Source organism: Hylobates moloch, unplaced genomic scaffold (assembly GCF_009828535.3).
Source record: "Hylobates moloch isolate HMO894 unplaced genomic scaffold, HMol_V3 SCAFFOLD_3, whole genome shotgun sequence".
NCBI classification, from domain to species: domain Eukaryota; kingdom Metazoa; phylum Chordata; class Mammalia; order Primates; family Hylobatidae; genus Hylobates; species Hylobates moloch.
Window position 1 is genome coordinate 94,777,138 of NW_026652278.1, and position 24,590 is coordinate 94,801,727.

The 24,590-nt window shown below is 36.2% G+C and overlaps 1 protein-coding gene across 5 annotated transcripts in view; it reads left to right on the top strand.

Annotated features, from left to right (window-relative positions):
- Positions 1 to 24,590, top strand: part of ZNF438 (zinc finger protein 438) — a 186,886-nt gene that overhangs the window by 99,279 nt on the left and 63,017 nt on the right. For 3 of the 5 annotated variants that reach the window (XM_058436571.1, XM_058436572.1, XM_058436573.1), the window contains one exon: positions 22,086 to 22,168. The gene's annotated coding sequence lies outside the window, so the exon portion shown is untranslated. Of the gene's footprint in view, positions 1 to 6,540; positions 6,750 to 20,689; positions 20,748 to 22,085; positions 22,169 to 24,590 lie in introns of those variants that run through there. The other 2 variants (XM_058436570.1, XM_032144305.2) reach the window with 2 other exon arrangements.

The window sequence follows — 24,590 nt, forward strand, 5'->3', positions numbered from 1 at the left end:
CCAGCTGGGCTCCTGAGTCGGTTGGGGTTTGTAAATGCACCAGTTGGTGCTCTGTGTCTAGCTAATCTGGTGGGGACTTGGAGAACTTTTATGTCTAGCTAGAGGATTATAAATGCACCAATCAACACTCTGTGTCTAGCTCAGGGATTGTAAATGCACCAATCAGCACTCTGTGTCTAGCTAAAGGTTTGTAAATGCACCAATCAGTGCTCTGTGTCTAGCTAATCTGGTGGGGACTTGGAGAACTTTTATGTCTAGCTGGAGGATTATAAATGCACCAATCAGCACTCTGTGTCTAGCTCAGGGATTGTAAATGCACCAATCAGCACCCTGTCAAAACGGACCAATCAGCTCTCTGTAAAATGGACCAATCAGCAGGATGTGGGTGGGGCCAGATAAGGGAATAAAAGCAGGTTACCTGAGTCAGCAGCGGCAACCTGCTGACGTTGGCTTCCACACTTTGTTTGTGGAAGCCTTGTTTTTTCGCTCTTTGCAATAAATCTTGCTGCTGCTCACTCTTTGGGTCCACACTGCCTTTATGAGCTGTAACACTTACCGCGAAGATCTGCAACTTCACTGCTGAGGCCAGCGAGCCCACGAACCCCCCAGGAGGAATGAACAACACCGGACGCGCCGCCTTAAGAGCTGTAACACTCACTGCGAAGGTCTGCAGCTTCACTTTGGAAGCCAACGAGACCACGAACCCACCAGAAGGAAGAAACTCCGAACATGGCTGAACATCAGAAGGAACAAACTCCGGACACAGGACCTTTAAGAACTGTAACACTCACCGCGGGGGTCCGCGGCTTCATCTTGAAGTCAGTGAGACCAAGAACCCACCAATTTCAGACACAGTCTTGATCTGCAGCCTTGTGATCTGCATACCTTGGCCTCCCAAAGTGCTGGGATTGCAGGCATAAGCCACTGCGCCTGGCCACCACCTGCTTTCTTCTATTAAAATCTTAGCATAAAACAAAGGAAATAGAAACAAAAATTCCAACTGTTTTTGTCAGAGGTGGGTCTCATCAGTTACCTTAAACCATAGAATCTGAAACAGAAAGCATATGATACAGTGACTTAGTATCAGAAGGGCAGAACCAAAGCACCTGCAGAGGAGATGACAGTGATATCAGGAGGTTGAAGGAGGAAGGGAGGCATGGTGCTAAAAACAGATCAGCTGAAAGTCTGTGAAAGGACCAGCTGAACTCCCAGGTCTTCACCTCACTCCAGCTGGACAGCAATGTTCCCCAACTCCACGAGATGAGGGGTTCGTTCTCTGAAAAAATTGGAACTACAGAGAATCTAGACCAGGACTTGGGGACAGTGGAAGGTAGAGTTAACTGAATGTTGGGTCTGATCTTAGAGCAGCAGGAAAAACAAATGTCATATACAAAGTGCTTTGAATAAGAACAAATAAGACTTTTAAATATCAGTACTGAAATTGATAGCAGGGTTTGCAGAATGTTTGCTTTTTTTTTTTTTTTTTTTTTTTTTTTTTTTTTTTTTTTGTCCAAACGTTGTGATTTGAAGTGACAAAGTTTGGGTCCTATTCTCTTTGAATGTTTGGCCCTTATATTTATAAACAAGTATACCACTGGATCATGATAAATAACAAAGTTTCAATATAGAGTATTAGTTTTTGTCTTCTCTTTCATCAGTGAAGAAGACAGAATCCTGAATGTTATTTTCTTCTAAAAGTTAGAGGAGACTTCAAAAGTTGAAATTTAGCAGACATATTTTTCAGATTTTAATTACTAGAAAAAATATTATTTTTAGGATTCAATGACTATTATTGACTATGTAACTAATAAAATGTTATTATGGTACTTTTAGATTAAAAGTCTATTCCAAATTGCATTTTGATTTTTCAGATGTTCTAAATTCTAATGTGTAAATATTATAAAAGTATTGACATTTTGAAGTGGGTGGAGTTCCCTCCCCTCCCTTTGGATTAGCTTCTAAAACTTAATGAAATAGAAAGCAAGTGTCTTTTCACACTGAAAAAAGGTTACATTTTATTCCTTATTGTACTGAGACCCAAATAAAATAGACAAATCAGAAATAAGAGTGCCAGAATTTTTTCTTGCCAATATAACTTCTTAGAATTATGCTGAATTGCTTTTGCTATAAAAACTGGACCAACTAGTCTATTATGGATATTTTGTAGAGAATTTCTGTACTTTTTTTTGGCTCAATGAGGTCAAGAATTTTAAATTAGAATTAAAGAACTGGAAGGTATCCTCTTATTCATTTTGCAAATGAAAGAACTGAAGTCCTAAGAAGTCATGATTTATCCAGGATCACACAATTAATAGTGAAGGTTGGATGAAATAAGACCTTCCTGGCCATCAGTTCAGTGATCTTTGTAAAAGACCCTTCTGGTTTATTTTCACCATCACTTTACGTGCAATGTCTATAATTTACTGCATTAGGCCAGTTAGCACATTATAAGTTTATGTTTAATCTGCTAAAACTAAGGGAACATCTAGGATTAGGAATACTGACAGTGACAAAAATCATGGATGGCAGGAAGCATGTTGAAGAATCTTTAGCTAGGGTGGGAAATATTCCTTCATTAGCTTCTGATCCTGCTGTCTGGGAGGAACTTCTTTGTTTATTGTTCTCAGGACCTGATTCTGCCTTCTGGAAGGTTCTTCCTTGCCCATTTTCCTCCAAGGTCACATATATGTGGACACTGAGGAACATGCCCTTTGTGGAGACTATATAGCCTTTGTTTCCTTCTTTCTGTTCTTGCAATTCAGGGAGCTTGAGCATTGTTTTAAGGGTCAGTCAAAGGCTTATAGGTATCACTTGTGGGGATTTTGGCAATGCCATTCCTCCAAAACTGAGATGGCTTTTGACCTGTCTTGTAGTTAATATCGTGTGCTAGCATTGGAGTGACTGTGTGGACCAGGCTGGCAAGGCAGCCTTAGCTGAAATCTCTTGTCTTGGCACGTTAAGTAATAATACTCTCTTCTACTCTCAAAACTACCCCAGTTTAGACAACGTGTGTTATGGTCACTCTAGCCAATAAGCACACCAAAAATTCCCAAGTCTAATATATTCTTTGTTTCCTTATTTTTATTCTCTTCTCTCTCAACTTACCGGAGACTCTTGTATGGCCATCGGAAAATTAACCTACTTAACTTGATTTGCAACAAGGCTGAGTCCCTCTGTTTGCCTCAGAAAATATAATGGGCCAGTTTTTTTCAGTCTTCTTTTTTACCATGTGAATTCCAGAATTATAATCCTGGGAGCTCCCCAAATTTCTGAATTTTCTATTTCCATTCATTTCTGCTCTCAAATCTATCAGTGCTTGCCTGTGCACATTTCTTATTTATAATCTTTGATAAGTGCAACACGTAGTACTTTGTTGTTCTTTCTTTTTTTTTTTCCACTCTGTCGCTCAGACTGGAGTGCAGTGGCACAATCTTGGCTCACTGCAACCTCTGCCTTCTGGGTTCAAGTGATTCTCCTGTCTCAGCCTCCCCACTAGCTGGAACTACAGGCACCCGCCACCACGCCCAGCTAATTTTTGTATTTGTTGTAGAGACGGGGTTTCACCATATTGGCCAGGCTGGTCTCAAACTCCTGACTTTGTGATCCACTCACCTCGGCCTCCCAAAGTGCTGGGATTACAGATGTGAGCCACTGCGCCTGGCCGTACTTTGTGATTCTAGTATTGTTCATCTCTTTTCTCTGTAGACATGGGCTTGGTAGACACTTGTTCTGCTTTTGAAGTTGTATCAGGCATTTTTTTAAATTGAGCTACAACTTACATACAGTAAACTCACAGCTCTTAAGTGTTGAGTTCAGTGAGTTTTGACAATTATGTACATCTGTGTAACTACTACCCAAAATATGATATCAAACATTTCCATTGCCCAAGATGGATGTCCATTTCTAGTTAATTGCCTACTTTAAACCTCTGGAGGCAACCACTTTTTCACTTCAATCACCAAAGATTAGTTTTGGCAAGCAGTATTTTTAGTAAGTGTTTTATGACTGTGTGGCATAAGTACCTTTCTATCCTTTTCTCAGTTTCTTCATCTCCTGCTGTGTGGCTGCTAAGCAGTCACCATATGTTTTAGTTTTTTTAAAGTCAGCATCCCCCTCAAAAATACCATTTTTCTTGTATTAGGGAAAGCCAGCTATTATGATAAATGTACCCAAATTGTATAATAGCTTAAATCCAGTTAAAGTGCATTTATTGCTAATGAAGCAGTGCATTGAAGGCATTCTTGATCATTTGGTGACCTTCCATAATGTGGGCCTTGGAGTCCTCTAGCAGCTGGGGAAAGAGAGCATGAACATACCTTACCTGCTGCTTCTGAGGAACCTTAACCTGGAAGTTGGCATTCAGTCATTCTCACTGACATTCTATTGGGGAGAACTACTCACAAGGCCACATCTGATACAAGGTTGGAAAGGCTTGGAAAGGGTAAACTGACTGGGCAACCACTTCCCAGTGACAGCTCCCACACTGTGAAGGGGATAGCAAAATTTGTACAGGTTAATGTGATAACTTTTATTTTGTTTTAATAACATAATACTATATTGCATCTCTTTTTTGTCTTCATGTTATTTCTTTGTCTTTGTATTATACATTCTTTTATACTTTCTGGATAAACATTTTCAGTATTTGAAACTTTTAAAAAATAGTATTATTATCTCTGTGGTAGAAATGTTCAAAGCAAAAGCAAGTAATCTTCCCCAGATTATTCTGTGAAATTAAAATTAGTTCTGGGCATCAACAGATATAATCTAACTCTTAAAAGACAAAGCTGCCCAGTATCACCATTTCTGTTCAATATTGTGTCAGAAATCCTAGCCAGCAGAGTAAGTCAGGGTCGGGGGTGAGGGGTGGGGAACAACTACAAGAAAAGATGTAGGAATGGAAAAGGAGAAAAACACTGTCATTACTGGTAAATGACTTAATTGTCTATATAGAAAGCTCCTAGGACTCGACAGCTAAATTCTTAAAATTAGAGAGTTTAGCAAAGTTTTTAAATGTAAAGTCAATATAGGGAAGCCAATTGCATTTCTATAGACGAGCAGCAACAACAAAACAGAAAATTTAAAAACCACTTTATTTTGAAATAATTAACATCCTGCATAGCCGTAGTATATTTATCAAAACTAAGAAATTAACATTTATATACTAATATTAACTAAACTGCAGCTTTTATTTTGATTTTTCCAGTTTTTTTACTGATACTTTCTTTTCATTGCAGGATCTAACCCAGGATACCACATTGCATTCAATAGCCATATCTCTTAACCAATTTAAGGCAGTTTCTTGATCTTTTCTTGTCTTTCAGGGATTTGATACTTTTGAAGAATAGTGGTCAGGTCTTTTGTAGAAAGGATATCAATTTGAGTTTGGTATTTTCTCATTATTATATCACATCATATCAGGCAGTAAATGTTATCAATATTGAAACCCACCCAATTATCCCATAGATAGTTTTTGGATAAACAGAAATTGACCATTCTGGTCTTAAAGCTGGAAACTTATATTTATTTTTTCTGAGTTCCTTTCTCAGGAAATGACCTTCAGGCCTCTCAAAATAAGTATCAAAGAACTGAATCTCACCAGATCACCACATCCAAACAAGGAAATGCCTGACCCCTCATTCATCATGATTGCCTCCTTGCCTCTCCAGAGTTCCTATTTTCTCACACATTGTTACATTTCTTTCCTGGTATGTAAGCCCCTAGTTTTAGTCGGTCAGGGAGATGGATTTTAGACTGAGCTCCCATCTCCTTGGCTGCAGCACCTGATAAAAGCCTTCTTCCTCGGCAGCACTCATCGTCTCTCAGTCATTGGCTTTCTGTGCAGTGCAGCAGCAGGACCTAGACCAAACCTCTGGTGTTTCAGTAACAATATGACTTGTTACTGGTCATGTTAACCTTGATCAGTTGGTTAAGATGGTATCTGCAAGATTTTTCCACAGTAAAGTTACTACAGAAATGTAATTTTTAAAAGATATAATTTACATAGCAACATACTACAAATAGCATTTAACAAGTAATGTCTAAGTCCTTTATTGAGAAGTTAAAAACTTTTATTGAAAGACATTAATGGATTAGAAGATTTAATGTTGCAAAGATGTTAATTCTCTCTCATTGCACATAGAATCAAATCCCTAACAGATTTTGAGATTGTATGATTACTATTAATATTATTATTTGGATGATACTTGACATTGTAATTCTGAACTTAAATGGAAGAGCAATCATCCCAAAATCACATACAGATTCCTAAAGGTGTTTTTCCTCCTATCAAGGAAGTGCTTTTGCTGCCTTTATATAATGACAATATAAAACCATAGTAGTTAAGCCAGCATATGGTATGAGGATATACAAATTGGCAGATGAAAATAATAGAAAATTTGCAAACAGATCCACCTATATGTGGAAGCATGATTCATGACAAAACAGGTGTTGAAGATCATTGAGGGAAAGGGTGCGTACAGCTTTCAGTATATGGTGCTGAGGCAATAGAGTGTCCATATGAAAAAGATGGAACGTGGATTCTTACCTTATCATACACAAAATGGAAAAAGTTAAAATGTTATGTTAGTAATTATAGTTTAATTATGAAATCTAAAATTATGCATTTAGAAGCAGAGCTCGGGAAAGAAATTGAAGAAAATGAAAATATCAAATGAAAACAACATTGGAAGGAGTACAAGGAAAAAGATGATACAGGAAAAACAGTGAGGTCATGGAAATTAGACAGAGAGGTGAGCAAAGTCAAATATACATTTAAAAGAGTGACATAACACCTGAGCTTTAAAATGTCAGTGTTTACAATATGACAGAAACACTGCATCACTTATTAACTTTGCTCATCCTGCTGAGTTACATGCCAGAAATCATAATGTGATCTACAGATTATTTAATAATGTTTCTACTGACAACTCAATTACGCCATCATTTGTAGAAAGCAAAGGACTGGAAATCACTTAACTTGGAGAGGGATGTGCTATCACTTTCTCAGTTTGGGAAAATTTATCAAAAAGGCTTAACTAAGGCTTATCAAATGACCGTTACACTTACTATTCTTTTACTTAGGGGCAGCCTGTTTAACCTAACATACTTAGAAAAGGTTGTTTAAAATATTAATTCCATTGTATACTTGGCAATGTACAATTTTTAGACAATGGTTTTTCTTTTCTTTTTTTTTTTTTTTTTTTGAGACGAAGTTTCTCTCTTGTTGCCCAGGCTGGAGTGCAGTGGCACAATCTTGGCACACTGCAACCTCTGCCTCTCTGGTTCAAGTGATCCTCCTGCCTCAGACTCCCAGCCAATAGGCATCCTCCACCATTCCCGGCTAATTTTTTGTATTTTTACTAGAGAAGGGATTTCACCGTGTTGGCCAGGCTGGTCTTAAACTCCTGACCTCAGGTGATCTGCCCGCCTCAGCCTCCCAAAGTGCTGGGATTACAGGCGTGAACCACCGCTCCTGGCTGACAGTGGTTTTTCTTAATTTATGCCTCAAATATATTTTTATCAAAACCTTGCAGCTATAAATGTAGATCACTCAATTTAAGGAAAATGGTTGCCATTTAATTGACAAAGCTGGTATTTATTTTCAAACTTATCTTTTAAATCAGACATCCTTCTGTCAGTAAAAGTCCCACTTGATTTTTCATCTCAAATAAATGTTAATATATGCCTCCATGACAACCATCACATGGCTGAATTCTAATTCTAATATAGATTAAGTAGATAAGGCACAGAGCCTTACCATGTGTTGCCTGGATACAGTAAGGTACTGCTGCTTTCAGTGTTTCTTTGCTTTGTACTCACTAAAGTCTCCAGAGAGATACGTCTTTAACACTAATAAGAGTATAGAAGAGGTAATCCCTATAAGTAAAATGTCCTCACTGTGTATTGTGGAACTGCTTCATTCTACAATACACTCAATTTATCATATAATAATATGGGCCAAGTACTCCATTTCTTAATAAAATCTGTATGAGACATGGAAAGAACAAGGCCTTACTGTAGTGCTTTGATTAAAGGAGGTTTCATAGATAGCATTGTTATAATTTTTCCTCGTTTTTGGAACCCTGGAGGTTTTTACATCCCAGGAGGTATGCATTTCTTTTGTGAAGTGAGAAGAGAGGCCGCATGATGCCTTAGCTGCCAGTACACTCTCAGAAAGATCGATATTGGGAAAAATGAGAGTTGAGGACCTGGAAATAGATTGCCTTAAAACTATCTAGGCCTACATATCTCTTAAGAAGCATTAGAGCAGCCTTAGATGTTCTTCAGTTTCAAGACCATGGGTATAGATGACAGTCCAAGTAGATCCATCATACGCATAATCATAGACCCAACAAAAAGTCCAAACTTAATGAAAGAAAACCAGTGTTTAGAGCATAAACTTTTCTGAAATAAGTGACAACTTGAATCTAAACATTGAAAGGACACTGTGTGCCTGGGTCTAGTAAAGTTGCTGGACTTCAGAGATAAAATTTTGGGAGGGAGCCAGAAAAATAGGTCAAGATATTTATAAAGGAGAAAATTATATTGGCCTCAGATTTCATTCAGTGCAAGAAAATAGGCCATACTTAAAAGACTTTTAAGAAAAGGATAGGTAACTTACAGATTTTTATATCTGTCCAAATAGTCCTTCAACTATATGTCAATGGGCAAATAGCTTTAAATTTAAAATAATATAAAAATGATTTATTTGAGCCTTTATTGAGGCAACACTGGAGGACAGATCTTTTTTACTTGACGTTGAAAGGGAAAGATGTACTTGAAGCTGCTAATCAACCACATAAATACACTTGTTTGCATACAGGTTCAACTTTTTTAGAACAAAGGTAAAGCAATAACTTATCATGATACCATCTCCAAAGGTTAGTTCATTGATGAAGTAAATAGAATCTTGGGCATGGTGTTTGCTTGATACCATGAATGCTGTAACCAAAAATCTTCCCAAGAAACTTTAACTTTGCCTCTGTCTAGGTAAAACAAATTAAATCTGTAAAAGATCTTATATGCTTGAGTTAGAAAAACCCTGAATATATTTGGGTTGGTGACAAAAGTGAAATATAACACCCCTGCCACTTTTGAACAAAACTACATAGATTGTGAACTGTAGTAAAATATGTCATATATTCCTTTTTGAGAAGCCATCTGAAAAAGAGTATTATGTTTTTCTTCAGTGGTAAAGAGTTGCAGTATCTAAACCAAGTTTTCTACTGGCTACACTCTGCTATTTCTATTCTTGACCTCTATGGTTGACAGCAGCAGATGAGAAAAATGAAGTCTGTAATAAGTTTGTCTGTAAGAGAGCTGCAGTGCTCTTTATTACTGATCCTGCAGCCAGGGTGCAGGATACCCAGGTCATGAATTGGGTTGTTTAGTTCGATTGCCCAGAGGATGCCAACTCATATTCCCAGAGAGATCGAACTGCCAAGTAAAATGAGGATGGTGAAGCTGTATTAATTTTACTCCTGTCAGAAGAAAAAAAGGATGGTGTAGCTACCTCTCAAGAAGAGAGTACCTATGAAAGAAGGAAAAATTAATCCAGAAAAACTTAGGGACATCCAGAAAATACCAGAGTCCTTTTTAGCCCAAGATCAACCATTAAAAGGAAGACCTCAAAGGTGTTGCATTTCCTATGTACGTTAGTGTATCTGATAAGTATTTGATTTGAACAAGTTACCTCTACCTGAATATGCTGTGTCTCTTTGTCTTGCTGTGACACTTTGGATAAGGTCTCTGCAGAAAATAAAGAAACAACTGACCAAAGAGTTGTAAATGAGAATACAGCTGTTATCTCTCACCAATGACTACATGGAAGAATTTAGAGCCTATTTCAATAACAATATGTTGTTCATCCTTCAGTCAGATGGAAAGAGACCAGAAGCAGGAGAGAGAAGAGTACACACGGGCCAATGGTGTTAGTAATGAAGAGGGAGAGGAAGAGAAGGAAAGAGACAGATAAGACAGAAAATGGAAGACAAAGTGTTTAAAACAGAGGAGCCTCAAACTCAGTCTGCCCCTAATACTGATGAGGCATAGAAAACCAAGGACATTTCTATAAAGTTCATGAACACAGATGAGGAGGCTGAAGGTGGCCCAGATGCTGATTTCTTTAAGGAGAAATAGTACTGTATGCTTGGGTTGGGTGGATCTCGAAGAGAATTCGTTGTCAAATACTTGGAACCAACTCAAAAGTCCAACAACGATAGACTGGATTAAGAAAATGTGGCACATATACACCATGGAATACTATGCAGCCATAAAAAATGATGAGTTCATGTCCTTTGTAGGGACATGGATGAAACTGGAAACCATCATTCTCAGTAAACTGTCACAAGGACAAAAAACCAAACACCGCATGTTCTCACTCATAGGTGGGAATTGAACAATGAGAACACATGAACACAAGAAGGTGAACATCACACTCCAGGGACTGTTGTGGGTTGGGGGGAGGGGGGAGGGACAGCATTAGGAGATATACCTAATGCTAAATGATGAGTTAATGGGTGCAGCACACCAACATGGCACATGGATACATATGTAACAAACCTGCACATTGTGCACATGTACCCTAAAACTTGAAGTATAATAATAATAATAATAATAAAAATAAAAACTCATAGAAAATCCATTCTAAAGATAAGACAGTCTAAACTTAAACTAGCATTATTTTACTCTAATTGCCCCAACATATGTTTATCCTTCAATTGCATGTTACTTTTTATCATTATTTTACAAATGCCAAAAAAACATTTTACATTAGTGTGGTAAATTTTTGACAAGTAATGTACCACTATTGACATGTTATTGTTAACTAGTTTCCACATTAAGGTTCTCTCTTTGTGTTCTGCAGTTCTATGTGTTTTGATAAAAAACTCAGTGTTATTCATCCATCGCTACAGTGTTATACAGAATAGTTTTACCACCCTAAAAAATTCTGTGTCTCACCTATTCATTCCTTCCTTCTTCCCTCTCAGAACCCCTGGCAACTACTGATGTTTTATTGTCTCTAGACTTTTGTCACTTACAGAACATCACATAGTTGGAATCATACAGTACATAGCCCTTCCAGTCTGGTTTCTATCACTTAGCAATATGAATTTAATGTTCTTCCATGTCTTTCCTTGGCTTAAAGAGATCATTTATTTTTAATATTGAATAATATTCCAAATGAATATACCACAGTTTATCCATTCACCTATTGAAGGACATATTGCTTGCTTCCAAGTTCGGGCAATTATGAATAAAATGGCTGTAAACATTTGTGAAAAAAAAAAAAAATTTGTCGGCCGGGCACAGTGGCTCACACCTTTAAAAACAATACAGAAATTAGCTGGGTATGGTGGCATGAGCCTGTAGTACTAGGTACTCCAGAGGCTGAGGCAGGAGAATCGCTTGAACCTGGGAGGCGGAGGTTGTGGTGACCCGATATCTTGCCATTGCACTCCAGCCTGAGCAACAAAGCGAGACTCTGTCTCTAAATAAATAAATAAATATAAAATAAAAAATTGTCTAAATCCAGTGACAAGAAAAAAGTGACCAAAAACACACACAAAAGAAATGAGAAATTTTAAGTGAATAAGAAAATAATTCTTACTGACGAAGGTAAGTAGGTTCAGCGCTGGCCAACGATGCAGAAGTGCATCCTAAAGGACGCTAAGGAAGAGGATTGTAGTGGTATAAACCTTGAAAAATCAAAAGAAAGGCTTCAGGAAGTGGAAAAATTTGACAAAGAAGAATAGAGGAAAAAAATTAAGACAAAGCATATGGAGAAAAGACTTTAAAGGGGAAGCAAAAAGAGAAGCCAGCAAGGCCAAAGATGAAGGGAATGTATTTTAGGATCTCAGTGGTAATAATGGGAAATTTGATTAATTCACTCTTAGATCCTCATACATACAGAGGTCTGAAGAATCAGATAGCAAAGATACGGAAAATAAAATTAGTAGTTCCAGAAAAACCCATAGAAGGAAGAAACGGAGCCACAGTAAAGTGGACAATGTGAAACTACTATTATAACAAGTTGCAAATGAAAGAAGGCCAAGTAGGAATCCTCAGAGTCCCTGGATACAGTTCTGTCTTTAGCAGAAGACAAAGAACTTAAATTTTATCTAAGAGCTTAAACTATATCTGCCCAAAATCAAAGCTAAATACTTCCTGCTATTCTCTTGAAACCTGTGCTCATGACTGTGTGAGCCACATGTTAAAAAAGCTTTGGAGTAGTTAGGTAACAAAAGTCCCATACCTAAAAGATGGGTGCAACTGCAGACTGAGGTAATGGTATGTCTGACACCTTTCTTCCTCATCAGATAATCTACTTAAAATGTGTGTGAAGTATAAAAATTCCCTAGCCCGATTTCCAGCATGTATATTGTTAGACTTTAGTCCATTCCTTTATTTTACTGCCAACTTGTAGAGTCTCCATTCATTTTCAGAAATTATTGTCTTGTTTACCATACAGAATATAGTATGTACTATTTAATATTAAACAAACTTTCTCACGATTTTGATGTTTTTAATGTTTCCAAGGAGTGAAAATGTGATGGAGGCACCCTGAGAAATGAGTATTTTTGAACTGAGATGATCATTAATAGAACCTATTTCCTATTTCTAATAAAAGTAGAACATTTAGGAATAAATTCAACCAAAGACATGCAAAATCTATAAGAACAGCAAAACTATACTGAGAAAAATTAAAGATAGAAATAAATGAAGAGAGATGCCATATGGTTGGAAAACTCAATTAAATGACATTACCCTCAAAATTGATCTGTAGATTCAACATAATCCGTAGCATAAATCCACGGGCCTTTTTGTAAAATTAGCAAGCTAATTCTAAAAGTTACATGGAAATGTAAAAGACTGAGAAAATCTGACAAATCTTAAAACCATAGCTGGAAGACTTGACTTTGTACCATAACTATAAAGCTGCAGTAATCAAGATAGCATGGTGTTGCCATAAGGATAAACTAATAAATTAATGCAATTGAACAGAGGCCATAGACCCACTTATATAGTCCTTTGATTTCAAACAAATCCAAAGCAACCAAGTAGGGAAAGGAAAGTTTTGCAGTAAATGGTGCTGGGTCAACTAGATATCCACAAGTAAAAATATAAATCTCGATTTCTGTCTTGCATCATGCATATAAATCTATTTGAGATGAATCATACTACTAAATATAAAAAGCTAAAGCCATAAGAATTTAAGAAAACATCAGGGAATATCTTTATGACTTGGGGGTAGGCAAAGATTTCTCAGGATGTAGAAAGCAATCACTGTAAGAGAAAAGCTTTAAAGAATAGACTTCATTGAAAAAACCAAACTTGTGTTTATCAAAGGATACCACTAAGAAAACAAAAAACAAGCCACAGACTGAGAAAAATATTTGCAAAATGTATATTTGTCAGAGGAATATATAGCTGATTTATACAGCTCCATAACAAAAAGCCAAACAACCAGAAACTAAAAAGAAGGAATAGGGAACAAATGATTTGAAAAGACACTTTGTAACACAGACACTGCACAACGGAAGATATTCAAATGGTCAGTAAGCATGTGATCAACGTCATTTGTCATCTGGGAACTATGCAGGTTAAAATGAGAATGAGAAACCCACCATACTGTCTAAAATTAGATAGGATCTAAAGCAACTGGCATTCTTATACATTTGGTAAGAGAGTTAAATGGTACAACCACTTTAGGAAAAAGATGTGGCAGTTTCTTACAAAGTTAAATACACTTACCCAATGATTCAGCAGTTCTCCTAGATATTTGCCTAAGAGAAATGAAAATAAAAATCCACCAAAAAGATTCTTACGAGAAGTACATACATAATATGTGTACATAATGTAGCTTCATTCGTAGTAGCCAGAAACTGGAATAGCCCAGGTTCCCATCAGCAAGAGAATGGATAAACAGACTGTGGTTATTCATAAAATGAAACACTGGCAAATTATCTGTGAGGGAAAAGGATGAGAAAAGTCGTTGCTTCTAGGGGATGGGACGGGAACTGACTGGGAAGGATTTTGAAGGAACAAACTTTGGGTAGTGGTAATGATTTGGGTTGCAAGGTATATGCATTTGTAAAAAACTTATGGAATGGTACACTTAAGATTGGTGCATTTCATTTTATATAAATTTTGCCTCAAGAAATAAAAAAGAGCTTTAAAAAATCACAAGGAAGTACTTTTTTATGTCCATTAGATTGGCAAAAATGTTGGAGCATCCTGAACTTATCTTGCCCTGCTAGTGGTTATACAAATTGAATCAACCATATAATACATTTGCATTAACTAATAAGTTGTGCATATATCAACCAAACAACTCCACTCAGGCATAGAAACTCTTGGTAACCTACATAGAGAAATACATAATATGTTCTGGAAAACTGGAAACAACTCAGATATCCATCAATAAGAGAAGACACAAATTGTGCCACATTCAAACATATCATCATGGATAAGTCTCATGAACAGAATAAAACCAAGAAACTTAAGAATACTTCCAATATAACTCCATCCAAAATCTTGCAAAATTAAGCAAGATATTGATTAGGGATACATATGGTAACACTATAAAGGAAAGCAAAAACAACAACAACAAAAAAGGATAGCTGGGGAGAAGGCATGGGAAAAAGGACTGGAATTGGAATGGGAAAGGCCATAAAGGGGACTTCAAAGTTATAAGTAATGTATTCTCTAAACTGGCTAGTGGGAAAACAGATGTTCATTTTACTATTCTTTATAACTGGCAATGTTGAAAATACTATTTGGTATGTATTCAGTATTTAATTTCTTGAGAAATTAGAGGTACACTTATATAATCTTTAAGGATACTTCATTAGCAATAATACGATATGCAAAATATGAGAAGTAGGCTTTCTGCTGTCACTAATTCAGTCATTCAAGTGTTTATCAAATGCCTGTACAGCTTGATATGGATGTGACATTAGTGGCCTTATTTGGAGGCCACAATTTTGGTGGCTGTATCTTAAAAGTGAATTAGAAGAACTACTGAAATCTAAAATGATTGGGATTTATATTGGTACAGTATAAATCTTCTAAGACTGTTTCTCAGAAGTTCCGCCATTATTGCTTCAAGAAGGGAAAGAAAATTATGGATTTTCACTTATGTGATGGGTAAATGAAACCATCAGAAAAGGCAGAAGTAATTTTTTTGGCCTTTGGAATGAATCTCCTTCAATAGAATTCTTTTAAAATAGGATGGGCCAGATAACTGAGAGGGCCCGGCTTTGACCTCCTTCCACTAATGCTGGTTCAGCTGACTTCTCAAAGCACACTTTTACGAGTTGAGCTGATTATTGACCCATCAATGAATTTACCTTAAAACCAGGTCATGGAGAATGTCTCCCATAATATATTTTCTTGCAACTTCACTATGATAAAAATTCTCCGGATGCTGTGGCTAATATCTAGATCTTAATGGTTATGTTGAATCCTAAACATTTTCAAGATATTTATAGATTTTTTCATCTCTGCATTTCCTGAAAAATCTGTGAATATTTTTCATTAAATTAACTTGCCAAGAAAATTAAGGTTGGACACTGTGGCTGCAATATAGTCCTACATTTGTAGCTTTAAATGTTAAGGGCTTACCCCAACCCTTTACTCTTTATAAGTATTCAAACATTCCTTTGGATAACAAATCATAAATTCATAGTGCTAGATATCCAGCAAGGTGACAGTCTGGTTGCTTGTATGAAGTACTTAAATATACACAATTGCAATTCCAAAGCCTTATTGCTTCATTTATCACAGGAAGTGTCAGAGTTCTGCAATATTTTGTAAGAAAAGCTACTCGACTTGCATGAATTCTCATAGGAATGACCATGACTATTATGCCAATTTCATCCTAAGTATTGAAGTTAATGTTCTAAATGACATTTAATAGTATGATTTATTTTCTATCTTAAACTTTATAGGGCACAAAGCAAGATCCTATCCTTTCATATTGCTTTTTTATTTTTAAAGAGTCTGACTGATGATAAAAATCTAAGCTTAAAAACTGTCAAATGATTTATGATATTTCATTTATTTTTCAAAGGATTGGGGTGTCACCAGTAAGCCTATTAGAATTGTAGGTTTAAAGTTCCTTGATTTTAAAAAAGACCAGCTGCATAAACAAGTTTTGAGCTTTGTAATTTAATTCTATGTGATTTTTTTTAATACTTCAAAGTACCAAAGTAGGCAGTTTTTCTTAGGTCATAAATAGTTGTTTATGTCATTATGATTTCAAACTTTCAAGTACATTTTAAGATCTACTTTTTAAAAATATTGATTTTTTTTTTTATTGTGTTCATTACAACCTCAAGACATTTCTTTCTGTCTACCTAAATCTCCCTTTCTTCATGGGCTGATAGCAACAAAGGTAGAAGGTGAAGAAACTGGAGGAAGCCTGCTTTTAAAAAATTGGAATTCTGTAGTCAAGTATATATAATCCAATGTCTTTGAGAAATGTTGTGAAACCACTTTAAAGCTGTTTTTTAATGACACTTTTAAGTTTGGGATAATTGTAAATTTGCATGCAGTTACAAGCGATAATATATGTTCCATGCACCACTTACACAATCCCCCCAGTGGTAACATACAGGATATTAACACTGATGCATTCTAGATCTTACTCAGATTCTCCTAGTTTTTCTCGAACTCATTTGTGTGTGTATTTATTTAGTTCTATCTAATTTTTATCACGTGTAGCTTCTTGTATCTACTACAGTCAAGATGAGCATTTCCATCTCAAAGATTCCTCATGCTGGCCCTTTATAATCACACTTATCTACCTTCCCACTTCCCACCCCTGTCCCTAACCGCTGGCAACCACTAATCTGTCCCCTATTTCCATAATTTTTCCATTTTAATAATGTTATTTAAATGGATCCTTAGATTTAACTTTTTTAATTTAACTTTTTCATTCTTTTGAGATTATCTCTTGAGATTAATATTATTTCCTTGAGATTCATCCAACTTGTGTTTATGAATAACTTGTTCATCTTGATTTCTAAGTGGTATTCCATTAAAATCAATTTTGATTTTTAGTTTATATGCACACATAAAATGTGAAGCAATAATGCAAAATATCAGTTTAAAGGTGTTTAGGACATTGTTGAAATTAACCTATTAAAATTACATTTTTTTTCATTTTAGTCATTTGGATTGGATTTATCTATGGCTTAATATGCTAAGACTGGATGAATCATCACCTGTATACTGAACATATAGTTCCAGTGGGAACATTCTATTCCCTAACTCATTTTAATAAAATCTGTGAGGTTGGAGATACAAGAGAAGTCCTTGTTCTTATTCCAGCAGATTTGCTATTTAGTTTTTTCTTTCCTTTTACAGCCTGTGATTACCCACATAACTCTCTTCATATAGCCTATTGTTACCTAAGTAATTCTTCTTCCCCTTGTGCCTGTGTTTGCTTTTTCAACTAAATGATTAAGTGTCTTAATTTCTAGGCTAAGATACTTCTTTCCTCCTTCTTCCCTAAATTCACTTACTCTTTCTCTGCGCTGAAAGAAAGGGTTAAGATGATGAGTACCAAGAATAAAAGTATTTGGCTTCATCTGGGAGGCCAGAGAAGGCTTCCCTAAGGAGGATACATTTAAGCAAAAATCTGATGGATGAATAAGAGTCAACTAGGAGAAGAGGAGGAAGAAATAGCATTTCAAACAGAGGAAAGAAAGGGCATGGGCAAAGACCCTGTGGTGGGAAGGAGCAAAGCAAGCAGGAAGAATTGGAATCAAGCCAAGTGGAGAATGGGCTGAGAGAACCAAGGGAATATATGGTATGAAATTAGACTGGAGAGGGAGGCAGAGTTCAGACCTTATAGAGCTTTTTAGGTCATATTTAATAAAGATCAGTGCTTATTCTAAGACCAAGGAGAAACAAATAAAAGGTTTTAAGCATGAAGTTGACTTGACCAGATTTGCAATCTGTAAAGATCCTTTTGGCTGCAGCGTGGATGGTGCTTTGCGGTAAAGGGTGGAAGTGTCTTGACTGGTTACAGGCCATCTTAGTGGGGTACACTGGAGAGGATGGAGCTTGGGGTAAAGTTATAGTGGTACAGTTATAGAAAAGATAACAGATTTAATCCTTAAATCCCAACAGATATGTTGTATTAGAAATGGGAGAGGAAAGAGAACTGTATTAAAAATAACTACTGATTACAGCATTTAGACAGCGAGGGAATTCCAGCAGCAGATCACATTTTGGGAACATCATGCGTTTCAGAGGCAGAACATTTCAGATGGCTGTGAGACACACAAGAGGAAAGGTCAAGTAGTAATAATGATAATAGCCAATATTTTTGAGCATTTACAGTTATTACAGCATTTTTTAAGCTGAGGACATGGAAACACAGAAATGTTAAGAGACTTGTCCAATGTCAGACAGTAAGTGGAAGAAACAGGATTTGAATCTACATAGTTCACCTCCAGAGCCCATGCACCTTATCATTCTGTATGCTGCCTGTGTAGACAGATATGGACCTACAGATATGTAGGTGTGGAGCTCACAGAAGGGGTCTGGACTAGAGATTAAAAGTACAGAACAAAAAAGTTCATTTTTATTTATGTCTCTGTGAAATGGATGAGATATCCTAGGGAGAGAATATAAAGTGAGACATGATGTTTACCTTGAGGATCTTCAGCATTCAGTGGCCAAGGATGGCAAGATAGGCAGACGGAAAGACCAGGGACTTCTGGTTGATATAAAATAAGAGAAAGGGGATGTTAAGGAGATAATGAACAATGGTGGTTTTACTGCTAACATGTCCAGTAAGATGAAGACTGAATGGCGTCTGTGGACGACTTTGACAGAAGGATCTTGGAGGAGTGGCATAGTGGGGCTCAAGCACATATGAGGAGTGAATAAGATATGAGGACATGAAGTCAGAACATTTAGGCAACTCTGTAGAGAGGTTTATTTGAAGCAGGAAGTGTCTAGATAGGCCTGTGAGCTATAGCTGGAGGGAGATGTGGGGCCAAATGGTTTTGTTTTGCTATTATTTTAAAGGAAGAGACTAGGGTTTGTTTCAAAACCAGTGCAAAATGATCTGCGTAAGAAGAAGAGGTTGAATATATAAACAAGAGAAGGAATAATATTTTCACGTTGTTGGGAAAATGGGAGAGAATGGGATTAGGCATAGGCAGAGGGTCTGGCATTTGGAAGGAGGAGGGGCACCACTTTGGTGTGTCAAGTCCAGAGTAGGAAGGACTGGAGCCACTTTGGTAGGTTGTATGTGATACCAGGAAGGAGAGTGACTTTCCATCAGATAACTTCTGTTTCCTTTGGAAAATGAAGGTAAAATGATCTAGAGAGAGCATGAAGAGGAGAATAGTACTGAAGGTTTGAGGAGTTAAGGAGAGCAGGTTTAGTGTCAGACATCAAAGAGGCTGGCTCTTGTGTTTCCAAAAATGATCTGGGCAGTGAGTTTCCTATTTGACCACAAACATCCTTTTCTGAGCAGTTGCAGAGTTTGAGGAGATGAGAATTTGTAGGACACAGAGACTTAGGCTGCTCTAAATGTGGTTTCTGTATTGTATGTGTCCATTTCTCCTGAGAGTGAGGTCAGTATTAAAGCTGAGAAGGAGACGGGAGGCATGAGATGTTCTGTGGAAATTTGTAAACACATTTTTTTAAAGCAAACATTTGTAGTGATTTAAATTATTTTATTGAAAGCGTCTTCTGACACATCACATGTTATCTTACATTTTACTTATTTTAGAAAGCAGTTTATTCACCAGCCAGGCTCTTCAACTGGCTTTTTAAGGACAGGGCCCCTATCTCACTAAGCAAGCTGCTGAGTGTGTGTCCCACAGGTATTCACTAAATAAATGGTGAGAAAGTGCTAGATATTGCAACTCTGCTGGTACTGTGGCTACATTTCATTTGGCCAAGGGATTTTTTTGCTTATATTTTTTTGTAAACCTTACTAAATAGATGTTCTCATTTGAAATTATAATGATCTCCATTTTTTTAACGTGCCAAGAGAGTGATTTTCCCTTACCCAATTAAAAGTTTGATTTATTTAATGTAACTGGGAAGGGTGAATCATAAATGAAACATTATATGTATTTATTTTTCATATGTTTTAAGTTATGAAAATGTATTTGCTTGAACTACCATATTCTAAGATTTTGATACATTTTGTAGTGACTGTTCTGGATGTTTTCTATTCCAGAAAATATGAAATTTTAGTTTCGATTTTTCATAAAAAGATATATCAAATATGATAGCTTTAATTTTAACTCTATTAATTTAGATTGGCCTAGGAACAACAGAATGCTTGCACAAAAATCCTAAAGAACATACTAAGAAATATTTTATTTTTACCATAGGTAAAAAAGATGATGAGTTTCTCTAAATATAGGTGGCTTTTTTTTTTTTTTTTTTGGCCAATATACAAATAAAGATTCATCTAAAGCAGTGGTTCTCTAAAGGGGTGGTATATCAATACTAACATATAACGTTGCTTTCTGCCCCTGTGCAAGATTCTGTTTCCGTTCTTCATGGTACCATGCCCCTGCTGAGACCCTCTTCATACTGACTAGATTGTTTTCTGCTTCAGTCAGGTTTTGAAGTGTTCGCATTTTTTTCTACTGTATCTTTGCCTCCTTGTCCATCTATGGCTATAGGAAGCTCATCCTGGGAGTGGAGGAAAAGATGTTCTGTCATTGCCACATTCTTCTGGACACAGAATGGAGGACTATAGGAATGTAAGCATTTGCTGAAACATAGTACTCTTTTCTGTTTCTAAGCACCTATTCATTATTGCTGTCATCGACCCTTATGTTCTCCATGTTTCCCAGGGTTCCTTGCTTCCTTCAATCTATGATCACTTTAAGTATGATCTTTCCTCTCCCCTGCACCTATAGTCTCAGGTGAATCTTCTTCCCCCCTTACCAAGTACACAAGGTAATTGTACTCTTAACACCCTAGGAAAACCTGAAGTCTTTGTGCAGCCAGCCTGACCTGGACAAGGGCAGAGAGCTTCAGGAGCTTGCTTTTCAAGAAGTGCCCAGTTGAACCTAGGGAGCTTCAATCCTCAGGAACAAATGTGAAAGAAGATCTAGCTAGACAAACTGTGAAAACAATACATTTACCTGCCATGACCTTTACGTTGGTTATGAGGATAGCTCAGAAGTCTCTTTGCATCACTATATGTACCCTACTTGTGTGGATATTTTGTGATATGGTCTTCAAAATTGGAACAAGCCATGGCATACCAACTTGAAAGAATATTTTTAGATTCAGGCTCCATGGTGGTTACCATACGACTGCTTAAGCCACAGCTGCTTCTAAAACACCTTTGCCATACTTAACTTTTTCTGATTTAATTAGATCATATAGTTAGTGTCATTAATTTGGGATGGAAGCACCCTTCTGTCATGACTACTGTCCCTCACAAGTTTGAAAATGATTCACCATGCAGTATTAAAAAGTAAAATGCTTTTATTACTTTCATCAAGAGGCCATATGATACAAAGGTAGCTGTTCGGGATAAAGATGAAAAAGCAAGTAGGAAAAGAAAATTAAAGTAAAAAGTTATTTCCTGAGATTTATTATTTCTGGCACTATTTTTGGATTTTGGGTTCTATATTTTAGAAGGTAAAATATCAGTCAAGAATCAGGAGTCTGTGTTTTATTCAATTAGAAAGTTTTGATGTATTTGGAAAGTCATGTAATTTTCCTATTGTCCAAGTAAAAATGGCCATGATTCCATAGTAGAAGCTTATGGAGAATATGTGTGAAGGTACTGAATGATGAATCAGAAACAAAAGTTAAGCATTTCTTTGGTTTTGTAACTTCATATAATTCAAGAGATAGTATTTAAGTCATATTCATGTATACATTTTAAAAATCTTAGTACTTTACTAAAGTTGCAAACTTTCATATTACACAGTTCAATAAGGCAAATATCTTTATGACTTTTGTGTAAGATCCTAAATACTGTTATTTTTTCAAAAAATATAGATGTGGCCTTAATGATATGCTAGTAATACTGTTTTGTGGTTTTCTCTTAAAAGTTTGTAAATCCAGTTTTCTTTTTTTAGGTGTGTTGAAGAAAGTATGCACATCTTATCGTCTGAACATTTTGATGGAATTAACCACAAACTTCATGCAAGAACAGTAAAAGGTATTTTGTTAAATAATTTTTGCATATTGATGTAGTGCTTTTAATTTCTAGATTTGCCTCACAAAGGCCTACCTTAAATCAACTGCAATGGATACTAATTCACAGTAGATTTTGTAAGAGAAGTTTCTTAATCATAAAATATATTTCTTCTGTACCAAGTCATATGATATTTCTTTCAGAAAGTGCTTGTGCAGACTAAATTTCAGTATTAGTAGTTTGAAATAACATCATTTATTTTCACTGTGCAGTTGTATGTATTTTTATATGCAGAGTACATTGTAGTCATGTATTTAAAACATGCCCATGAGATAGATATGAAATTAATCAGGAAAGATAGGACAGCTGCATTCATTTCCTACCTTGCTCTCCTTGGAGTACTTCAGAATAGATGTGTTTAAGAGCAAATCCAAAGTGAGCACCTTACTGGGCATACCTGTTACCATTAGGATGATATTAAATGGCATGGTGAGCCCTTAAAAAGGTAAGCACCCTCTTGAAAACGCCAGAATAGCTTGAGCTCCATTCCCAGATCCAACACTATAAGCCACATAGACCTAACAGACATCTGTAGAATACTCCACTTAAAGAACAAAACACACATTCAAGTGCATATGGAACACTCTTCAGAATAGATTATTAGGACATAAAATTAGCCTCAATACATGTAAAAAGGATTGAAATGATACTGAAGTATGTTCTCTGACCACTATAGAGTACAATTAGAAATAAGTAACAAAAGGACATTTGGGAAATGCACAAATATGTAGAAATTAAATGATATACTCCTAATTTGGGAAATGCACAGATATGTGGAAATTAAATAATATACTTCTAAATAATCAGAGTCAAAGAAGAAATCACAAGGGAAATTAGAAAATATCTTGAGATAAATTAACCTAAAGCACTACATACCAAAATTTATGGGCTGCAACTTTAAAAAGCAGTGTTTAGAGAGAAATTTATAGCTATAAATCCTTATTTTTTTCAAAAAAAAGAAAGATCTCAAATTGATGACCCAACTTTTCACCTTAAGAACCTAGAAAAAGAAGAGCAAACTAAACCTAAACAAGCAGAAGGAAGAAAATAATAAAGATGAAAGTGCAAATGAATGAAATAAAGAATAAAAACAATAGAGAAAATCAATAAAAGCAAAAGTTGGTTCTTTGAAAGATCAGCAAAATTAATGAACCTTTAGCTTGACTAACCAGGATAAAAGAATAATCAGCAATGAAAGAGGGGATATCACTACTGACTCTACAGAAATTTAAAAAAGGTAATTATATGCCAAAATATTTGGTGACTTAGATGAAATGGATAAATTCCTAAAAAACAAAAACTACCAAAACGGAGTCAAGAAGACAGAGAAAATATGAACCTGTAACAAGTTAAGTGATTGAATTATAATTTTAAAAATTTCCCCCCTCACACACACAAAACCCAGGCCCATATGTCCTCACTGTGAATTCTACCAAAAATTTAGAAAACAATTAATACCAATCCTTTACAAACTTCTCCAAAAAATACAAGAGGAGAGAATACTTCCTGACTGATTCTGTGAGGCCATTGTATTACCCTGATAAAAATGGACAAGACAACAACACTAGAAAACTATAGAGCAGTATTTTTGGTCTATAGTTGTGATGTAAAAATTCTTGGCCGGGTGTGGTGGCACACACCTATAATCCCAGCACTTTGGGAGGCTAAGGCAGGTGGGTCACCTAAGTTCAGGAGTTCGAGACCAGCCTGGTCACCATGGTGAAAGCACGTCTCTACTAAAAATACAAAAATTAGCTGGGCGTGGTGGCGAATGCCTGTAATCCCAGCTACTCTGGAGGCTGAGGCAGGTGAATAGCTTGAACCCAGGAGACGGAGGTTGCATTGAGCCAAAATTATGCCATTGCACTCCAGCCTGGGCGACAAGAGCAAGACTCTATCTTAAACTAACAAACAAAAATTCTCAACAAAATACTGGAAAATTAAATCTAGCGACATATGAAAAGCTTTAAAACCAAGACCAAATGGGATATATGTAAGGAATGCAAGATTGGTTTGACATATGAAAAATCAGTGTTGACACCACATTAATAGAATAGAGAACAGAAGCCACATGATAATCTTAATAGACACAGAAAAAGCACTTGACAAAATCTAAGCCCCTTTTATCATACAAACACTGAACAAACTAGGAATAGAAGAGAACTTCCTCACCCTGATAAAGAGAATCTACCAAAACTACACAGCTAACATCATACTTAATGGTGAAAAACTGAGAGTGTGCCCTCTAAGATCAGGAACAAGACAAGAATGTGTTATCTTACTGTTTCTATTTAACATTGTACTGGAGGTTCTAAGCAGGACAGTTAGGTAAGAAAAAGAAAAGCATCCAGATTGGAAAGGCAGAAGAAAAACATTCTCTATTTGT